Raw genomic sequence first — 9,683 nt, 5'->3', positions numbered from 1 at the left:
CATTCAAACTACAGTTACTCCTGAGGTTTACTGTATATAGCTCAATAACCAGTTAAATGCAGTATTACAGATTTGCCAGCAGGTGGAAGTGAGGTTCATTTTTTAGATCATTGCTTGCAGTGAAATTCAAAGAGAACTGAAAGGCCTTTGCTGTTCTGGCAAATTGAAGGGAGAAAAAAGTGGTTCTTTCCATCATCATGTTGTGAAATGCTGTGAAAGAGAAAATTTTACATTTTCAACAGAAAGTGTAAAAATATTAACTATGAGGACATCAAAACAATTCTAGCCACAATAATAGTGCTATGAGGCACAATAAGGTAGTCGTTAATCCTGGTGAGGCAAAATCTGACTATTTTCAAAGTTCTTATTTGCATATATCTTATTTGCATACTTCACGCACATACGGTAATAGTTATTAACTAAGAAATAGAAGAACGAAAAAACTGCTCCCTAGGAGCTGCCCAGGCATCCCCTTCCATGGGGCTGTTTTACTGTGAGCTGCATAGCTAGAGCTCTTTCCCTACATTTCCCCTTGTCCCCCACCAGAAGACAAGAAATAGGTCAGATCAGGAGGAGACAATAAAGCAAAAAAAATATATCAAAACTTCTTCTATTGATTTTTTTTTTCAATTGTAAATATTTGACAGAAGAGCTTGCAAAAACGGAATGCCTGATTCACAGGACCAGAAATTCCAGGGATAATCTGAAAGTCAAAGTCATTACCCTGACACTCTTCAGGCACACCCAGGTCTACAGTGGAGTTTACAGATATGTGAAGAGGAAATACAGGCTTAGCTGCAGCGTATATTGTAGGTATCCTGTAAGCAGTTCCGTATACAATGCTGCAGACACTCATGCTGTTATCAAAGATCAAAGGTCTCAGGGCACTTTGCTTTGTATTGCCATAGAAGTCCTGGAGCTTTGAAGCTGAGCTCTCCTTTTTAAAAATAAGCGTGTTTCTAACACTGAAGACCCCTTGAAGATTCAAAGACCAAAAAAAAAAAAAAAAAAAAAAAAAAAAAAGGAAAGGAAAGGAAAGGAAAGGAAGCAACTTCTGAGACAGCCTTATGATTTCTCGAGTCTTCATTATTTTTCAGTCCTCAAGGACAGTAGTTTTTGTCAACAATGAAAGTCTCTTATATTTTCCTCAATGGCATGTTTATATCTAGATCTCCCAATGTATTTTAAAAAGTTTTTCCTTTTTTTTCCTTATATTAACTCTATTATATTGACCTAAATGAAAGGAAAATCTTAAGCCACACACATATTTACAAGAGTAATATAATAAGAACTAGCAATGCTTATGGTATTAAAAGAAAGAGGTTAAAACTCCACATATACTTCCCCTTTTCACTACATTCCACCTTCCAAAAAACGTTGGAAATTTTGCAGCCCCCTTCTTTCCTACACCCAAACTTAACATGCTTTTCCACAGCACACCTGGCTGCTAGCTCCCCTTCTAGGCATGGTTTGCTTTCTCTCTCAGCACAGCCAGAAGCACCTTGTGGAGAGTGACTAAGTTTTTAAAAGGTTTAAGTGCACAAATCCCCATAAATCCACACACTTCTTAACACAGTCAGTTGCACCTTGGTTTAAAAGCATGGTGCTGTAATTAAGACTCAGGCAGGCAGACTAGGCAGTACTCCATCCCATGATGCCAAAGTTTCAGTGCAGGTGAAACTTAGAGCCATTGGTTGTGCCCAGGCTCTGACATTTCAGTACTCTTTGGCTAGGGTAGCTGCTCAGCCAGGGAATCAAATGCTGATGCTGAACCAGGCCTTGGGAGAAGCTTGGACCTCAAATGAAAGCACAGAAATATCTGGAGAGTGTGATAATAGCAGACATAATACGAAGCATTAGTGGTCTGGGCTACAACCTTATTAATGTTTCATGTCCTCTAGACTGACATGAATACAACAGAAAGGCCAAGTTTCTTCTCTCTCCTTTTTATTTTATTTTTTTAAATATAAAACATCCTTTATTTTAATGTCCTCCTTCGATGGGTCAGAGAACCCATGTGTTCATGCCCAATGGCTATCGCAGCACAGCCTTCCCTAGCCAGCTTCACCTGCCAGTGAAACCTGCTAGTCCTCATAAAGGGCAAAAAAAATGATAAATCTATTTTTCCAGAGCATATCCTGGATGGAGATGTATCTGGGAATACTGGGCAAGTTGGACAAAGTCCTTAATATGCAAAAATGTTTTGATAAATATTTCCCCTATTCTTGGGCCAAGTAGCATACACACACACACACAAATACATTCATACTATATGACTGAAATTGGAATGTGTTAAAACTATGATTGGTTAAAACCTGGTTAAAATCCATCACTCTAAACAGCTCTGGAATCTACCCAACATGTACAAACAGAGTGCAAACAACTCCAGAGACAGTCAGTCTCAGCTACTGCCATTAAACACAGGAGGAATGAGTAAAGGTAGACAAAGGTCTTGATTTTTCAGATACATACCCCTACAACTTTACTACCCCCTCAGAAATCATGGGAGCAATTCATAAATTTAACATGGTATTCATGTTTACAGACCTTGTGCTCAAGGCATTTGCCAACATCTAGCACATTCAGTTTATTGACATGAACTTGAGACTGGATTTTTGATGCAGGAGCCTTTTTTTTATATATCTGATTAATCATCTCCACTTAAAAAAAGAAACAAATAGACATTGCTAAACAAAATATTGTGAGGCACTTTGTGTTGTTTCTCTTCTGTGGTGATTCCAGACATTTCAAACATTTTGTCTCTCTCCATCACTTTCTAAAAATCTTAGCTATTACAGCTTAGCTGTAAGTCTGAAAAGACATACTTGCATAACCTTACCGAGAATGCGGCTCTTACAAAAGGACTTTGTGAGACAACATACACAGGAAAATGTATACAGAGGCTGGATGTCTCTTGGTGAACTGGACTGAGGTTCCAGTATAAAGACAAACCCCAGATCTAACAAAGCTATCAGAGGAAATGGCAAGCAAATTCTAAGATCTTCAAGAAATTATTCAAACAAAATGAGTCACAGGAGGCCTATGCTATCATAAAACATAACTAAATGTTACCAGTTGCAGAGATACAAACCATATTTGTTCTGCTGCTTCTGAGGAAGTTATGAGTGGCTCCAAGAAACAACCCAGAACAAATAAAACCAAATATCAAATCTGGATGTTTTCAAATTAACAAGACAATGCAAGATCAAAGATATATTTAACATGAACAAATTTGTATCCTCAAGTCTCAGTGCATGTATGTACCATATACTGCTGGTTTGTTGCTGCATTATCAATAACACCTTTCGGAATTGTTTAGGCAGCTCCCTTCTAAGGAAAGAGACTGACACGTGTTGAGTAAATTTCCTCAAAGAAATTCTTCACAGACTTCTAACTGCTAATTCAAATGCCTGACACTTGCTATGAAAAGAGACTAAAGAGGTCAAAAGTTATTGGAGAGCTATCACCAGATCACAAGGACAATGATTTCACCTAACAGCTACTTTTTGAGGGGAGGAGGAAGCTGGCCTTTGTCATGTGGAGCAAAGCATAGGTATATGTGAGAGCATGGCAATAGGGCTCAGCTATATGACTGCTTTTTAAGTATTTTTCTATGTTTTTAAGTATTTTTCTATGTTTCAGTGCTGGGAAACCTCCTGCTGAAGTCTGAGGGCCTGATCTTATCACCAGTATATCCTAGGTATAAACAGCTGTCGCACACTCAAACAGGAGAATCCCATTACCTTGTAAATGAAAAGGATGGAAAATAGTACTTCAGTATACAAAGCAGCACACTTCCATTTATTTTTACAGCTGGATTATTCTACTGCAGTAAACATGAGCGCATCAATCTGCTGGACCAATTCCATCCCATGTTTTGGTTTCCCATTCATACTGCATTTCATCTGAATTTGTTTTCCTGCAGTTTCTTTCAGACCTACCAACTGTGTTACAAACAAATCACCACTTGCACATAATACAGGTAGCAACAAAAGAAAGCCCAAAATTCAAATTTAATCAGGCAGGATATCAAAAGGTGTAGACTAAAAATATATATTTTGACGACAGTATGTACAGTTAAAAGTCCTTAATATGCAAAAAGATAACTTTGTTTTTCCAAAACCTCTTGAAAAAATACTTTACCAAAAATGCTAGATGATTTTTACAATGATGAAAAGGTATTTTCATGATTTTAAAGACTTAGTATTTTTAAAGGTCATGCAGGAATTTGAGGTGAATTGATTTTTAAGGCCACAGTTTACTGGGAGTGCACAAGCATTTGTCTGCTACCTGGTACAGTTTTCACTGCCAAAATTGCATAGCTGAGAAGAAATCTTTAAGGGTTAATACAGTTATTTGTATAGATGAGCACAAAGACGAGGCCTCATTTGAGTTCACACCAGGATAGACAGTCTCAGATACGGTGGTTATGTACAACAGAGCAGTGTCCTCAGCAATGTGTTGGAGCTGCTGTTCCTGCCGTTGCAGAGACTTTCACAAAGACAGAGCTTTGGATGGTGGATGCAGCTCTCCAAGTCCCAGGCTGCACAGGGTACGTGGGGCCTCACTGTGATGCTGGGAAAGATGGCCCTCTGTACTGCAGGAGGTGTATTGCCTTTATTAGCTGTGCTGTCAAGTGGAGGAGCTACAGAAGGAAGTGAGCAAGCTTCTCAAAGTTAGAAAAAATTAAAAAACAAAACAACAACAAAAAAAGGAGATAGACAGGGTCTTCTCTAAGCCACAAGTGCTTTAAAAGACCAAGACCCCAGCTGCAAACTCCTTCCCTAGTGCAACGGTAAGTGGAACCTCTAGGGAAGATGGAGAATGGCACTTCTGGCACCGAGAGCAAGGCTTCTTCTTCCCCTCAAGTCTTACAACTACAAAATAGGTTCACCAACCCCAGAAGTAAAGAAGAGCCACCTGCACTTTCAAGAGAAGGGCCTGGGCCACACAACCTAAATAATGCAAGACCACCAGCAGGTAGCAGCAGGTGATTGTAGTGGGTAACTCCCTACTGGGGGAGACAGAGGTTGACAGGCAACTGCCAATCTGACTTATCAACCAGAGAGGTTTGCTGCTTGCCAGGGACACAGATACAGGTTGTTGTGAGGGGACTGACAGAGCTTGTCCAACCCTCTGTTACCTCCTGCTGCTCTTGCATATAGGCAGAATTGATACTGCCAGGGGAAACCTGGATAATATCAAAAGTGACTACAGAGCTGTGGGGGCAAGTCAGAGTGTTCTCCTTGATCCTGCCAATACAAGAGAAAGAGTATAAAGAGGAGGGCACTAATACAGCTTGGCAACAATTAGATGTATAGCTTGTGCCAGTGACAAAGTTTTGGTGTTTATGATCATGGGACCCAGTCTGTAAATCAATGCCTGCATGAGAGAGATGGGACACAACTCTTTAAGCAGGGCAAAGGCATTTTTGCCAGTAGGATGACTGCCTTTATAAGGAGGGCTTTAAACTAGAAATGAGAGGATAGGGAGAGAGCTACCAGTAGCCCTGTGAGGGAGTGATGGACAGGTTGATGACAAAAGGACCTGGAGTGATGTAATTGAAAGATACCACAAAATCAACAAAACAGAGCTGCTGTGGGGTCACCTCCAGCATGTGAGCAAGGAAGTGCCAACAAGGCACCATTATGGGGAAACCCCAAAACTCTGGAAACTCAGCATGCTGGGGGAGTCTCTCTAGAGTGCCTGTATACTAATTCAAGCACCTTGGTGAATAAACATGATGAGTTAGAAAAATGTGTGCAGTTATAGGGCTACAGTCCTGTTGGGATCATGGAAAAAAGGTGAGGTACTTCCCATGACTGGAGTGCTGCAAGGAATACTGGCTCTTTAGGAAAGACAGGCTGGGAAGATGAGGAGGGGGAGTTACAGTCCATGTCAAAGAGCAGATGGAGTGCATGGAGCTCTGCCTGGGAATGAATGATGAGCCAATGAGTTAGGATTAAACAGATTACTGGTAAAGATGACATTAAAGTGGGTGTCTGCTACAGGTTGCCTTACCAGCAAGAACAAGTGCACAAGGCCTTCTAAAGACAGCTAGAAGCAGCCTCGCTTTTGCAGACCCTGGTCCTCATGGGGAACTTCTTAGACTCCTATATCTATTAGAAAAACAACACAGTAGGACATAAGTAATCCAGGAGGTTCCTGGAGAGCATCAGTGAAAACTTGTGACATAAGTGACAGAGGAGCCAATGAGAAGAGGTGTTCTGCTGGACCTAATACTCCTAATACTACAATACAAGGTGGCTTGTTGAGAATGTGAAGGTCAAAGTCAGCCTTGGCTGTAGTGACTGTGAGATTGTGGAGTTCAGGATCCTGAGGGCTGGGAGGAGGATGAAAAGCAAGATCACAACCCTGGACTTCAGGAGAGCAGACTTCAGCCTCTTCAAGGATCTTCTTTGTAGTGCCTCGTGATCATACACTGGAGGTAAGATGGGTCTCAAGGAAGATAGTTAATAGTCAAGAATCATCTCCTCCAAGCTCAAGAGTCCAGCCCAATGTGCAGGAAATTAGGCAAAAAATGCCAGGAGGCTTGTGTGGATGAACAAGGAGCTCCTGGCCAAACTCAAACATAAAAAGGATGCACACAGGGTGGAAACAAGGACAGGTAACCTGTGAGGAATATAGAAATATTGTCCAAACAACCAGGCAAGGAGTTTAAAAAGCTAAAGCTCAAATGGAATTGAATCCGTTTAGGGGTGTCAAGGGCAACAGAAGGGCTTCTAGAAGTATACAGATGACAAAAGGAAGACAAGGGAAAATGTGGGCCTATTGCTTGAATGAAATGGGAAACCTGGTTACACAGGACAGTGAAAAAACGGAGGTACTGAATGCTTTCTTTGCCTTATTTTTTACTAGTACAACTGGCTTAGGAATCCTAGAGACCATGGGGAAAGGCTGGAGCAAGGAAGATGTACCCTTGGTGGAAGAGGATCCAGTCAGGGAATACTTAAGCAAACTGGACCTGGATCCTGATGAAATGCACCCAACAAGTGCTGAGGGAGCTGGCAAATGTCACTGTGAGGCCATTTGCAATCTCTGAATAACCCTGGTGACTGGGAGAGATGCCTGAAGACTGGAAGAAAGCAAATGTCACTCCTATCTTCAAAAACAGGTAAGAAGGCAGATCCAGGGAACAGCCATCCTCACCTGGATCCCTGGGAAGTGATGGAGCAGCTAGTCCTGAAAACCATTTCCAGGCACAAGAAGGACAAGAAAATCATCAAGAAGAGGCAGCATGGATTCAGCAAGGGGAAGTCATGCTTGACCAATGTGATAAGATTCTACAATGAAATGACTGGCCTGATGGCTGATGGGAAAGAAGTGGATATTGTCCTCCTGGACTTCAGTAAGGCCTTTGACATTGTGCCCCACCAGATCCTCACAGAGAAGCTGCTAATGCATAGGTTGGATGGGCAAGCAGTGAGATGGATCAAAAACTGACTGAATGGACTAGCCCAGAGGGTAGTGATCCCTGGTGCAAAGGCTAGCTGGAGGCCAGTAACTAGAAGTATACCCCAGGGGTCACTACAGGGTCTAATCCCATTTAATATCTTCATTAATGACTTGGATGATGGGCCACCATGTACCCATAGTACTGGGCTTTATATCCCTTGTGGTGACATGTAATGGAAATGCCTTCTCAGTTCTCCAGCAAAACGATTAAAGCCCCTAACAGCTCCCCTTTGCCATCTTAGTAGTCTGCCAGACTAACCAGAGGCGCTTAATACCCACTTGTCATCAGAGCAGTGTCCCGCAGAAGACAAGCATCTCTGCACCAGGACAGAGGCGGGCACCGTGAGCCAGCCACGCCAGGAGCAACCAGCAGAGGCCCCCAGACAAGAGACCTGCACCATCTGCCTGGGCCCGCTGGCTGACGCAGCTCGGCTGGACCCCGACAGAAAAGTCTCTTGAACCTGAGGAAGAAGAAAATGCCTGCTGAGCTGAGAACTGCCAACCCAGGAGCCGTACCACAGGGTGCAGTCCTTCAGGAATGGACTGCTCCAGCATGGGCTGCTCTCCACAGAGCAGCACAGGAAGCTTCTCAGATGAAAGGAGCTCCGTTTGGGGTAAAAGTCAGGCCCACTTTAGACCATTTATACCTCTCACCCATAAGAAGGCATAGGACAAGGGGGAACGGTCTTAAACTAAAAGAGGACAGACTAGGCATGAGGAGGAAATTCTTCACTGTAGAAGGGTGGTGAGGCACAGGAACAGGTTGCCAAGAGAAGTTGTGGATGCCCCATCCCTGGAGGTGTTCAAAGCCAGGCTGGATGGGGCCTTAGCTAACTTGATCTGGTGGGTGATATCCCTGCCTACGGCAGGGGGGTTGGAGTTAGATGATCTTTAAGGTCCCTTCCAGCCCAAGCTGTTCTTGGAGGCCTGTAGCTAGCGGTGTGCCCCTGGAGTCAGTACTGGCTCCATTGTTGAACTTATTCATCAACAACCTAGACGACGGAATGGAGTGCACCCTCAGCAAGTTTGCAGATGACACAAAGCTCAGAGGAGTGGCTGATACCCAAGAGGGCTGTGCTGCCATTCAGAGGGACCTTGACAGGCTGGAGGGTTGGGCCGAGAGGAACCTCGTGAAGTTCAGCAAGGGCAAGTGCAGGGTCCTGCATCTAGGGAAGAATAACCCCAAGCACCAGTACAGGCTGGGGGCTGACCTGCTGGAGAGCAGCTCTGCAGAGAGGGACCTGGGAGTCCTGGTGGACAGCAGGCTGACCACGAGTCAGCAATGCACCTTTGTGGCCAAGAAGGCCAACAGTATCCTAGGCTGCATTCGGAAGAGTGTTGCCAGCAGGTCAAGGGAGGTGCTCCTCCCCCTCTACTCAGCCCTGGTGAGGCCACACCTGGAGTATTGTGTCCAGTTCTGGGCTCCCCAGTACCAGAGGGACATAGAACTACTGGAGTGAGTTCAAAGGAGGGCTACGAAGATGATGAGAGGAATGGAGCTCCTGCCATATGAGGACAGGCTGAGAGGACTGGGTCTGTTTAACCTGGAAAAGAGAAGACTGAGGGGAAAGCTCATTAATGTGTATAAATATCCGAGGGGAGGTTGTCGAGAGGATGAAGCCGGTCTTTTCAGTTGTGCCCAGCAACAGGACAAGAGGCAACAGGCACAAACTGAAGCACAGGAGGTTCTGGCTGAACATGAGAGGGCACTTCTTTCCTGCGAGGGTGACAGAGCACTGGAACAGGTTGCCCAGAGAGGCAGAAGACTGAGGGGAGAAATCATTAATGTATATATATATTTGAGGGGAGGGTGTCGAGAAGATGGAGCCAGTCACTGTATAAGGGTGGTGAGGCACTGGAACAGGTTGCCCAGACAGGCTGTGGAGTCTCCTTCTCTGGAGATATTCAAAACCCACCTGGATGCTATCCTGCGCAATCTTCTCTAGGTGATCCTGCTTGGCAGGAGGGTTGGACTAGATGATTTTCAGAGGTCCCTTCCAACCCCGCCCATTCTGTATTTCTCTGATTCTGTAAACTAGTTGTGAATACAGTTAGGATGAATATTAAAAGAAGATTTTTATACACTGGAGCAAAGAGACCCCAGAGCAGCCTTCAAAGTGGAGCAATACCTGTACATGTGTACACAAATATATCTGAATTCAAGAATGGAATTTCAATAGAAAACTGGACTCTGACATAGAAGATCC

The sequence above is a fragment of the Cygnus olor genome, chromosome 2 (assembly GCF_009769625.2).
Source record: "Cygnus olor isolate bCygOlo1 chromosome 2, bCygOlo1.pri.v2, whole genome shotgun sequence".
Lineage (NCBI taxonomy): Eukaryota > Metazoa > Chordata > Aves > Anseriformes > Anatidae > Cygnus > Cygnus olor.
This window is presented reverse-complemented; position numbering follows the sequence as displayed.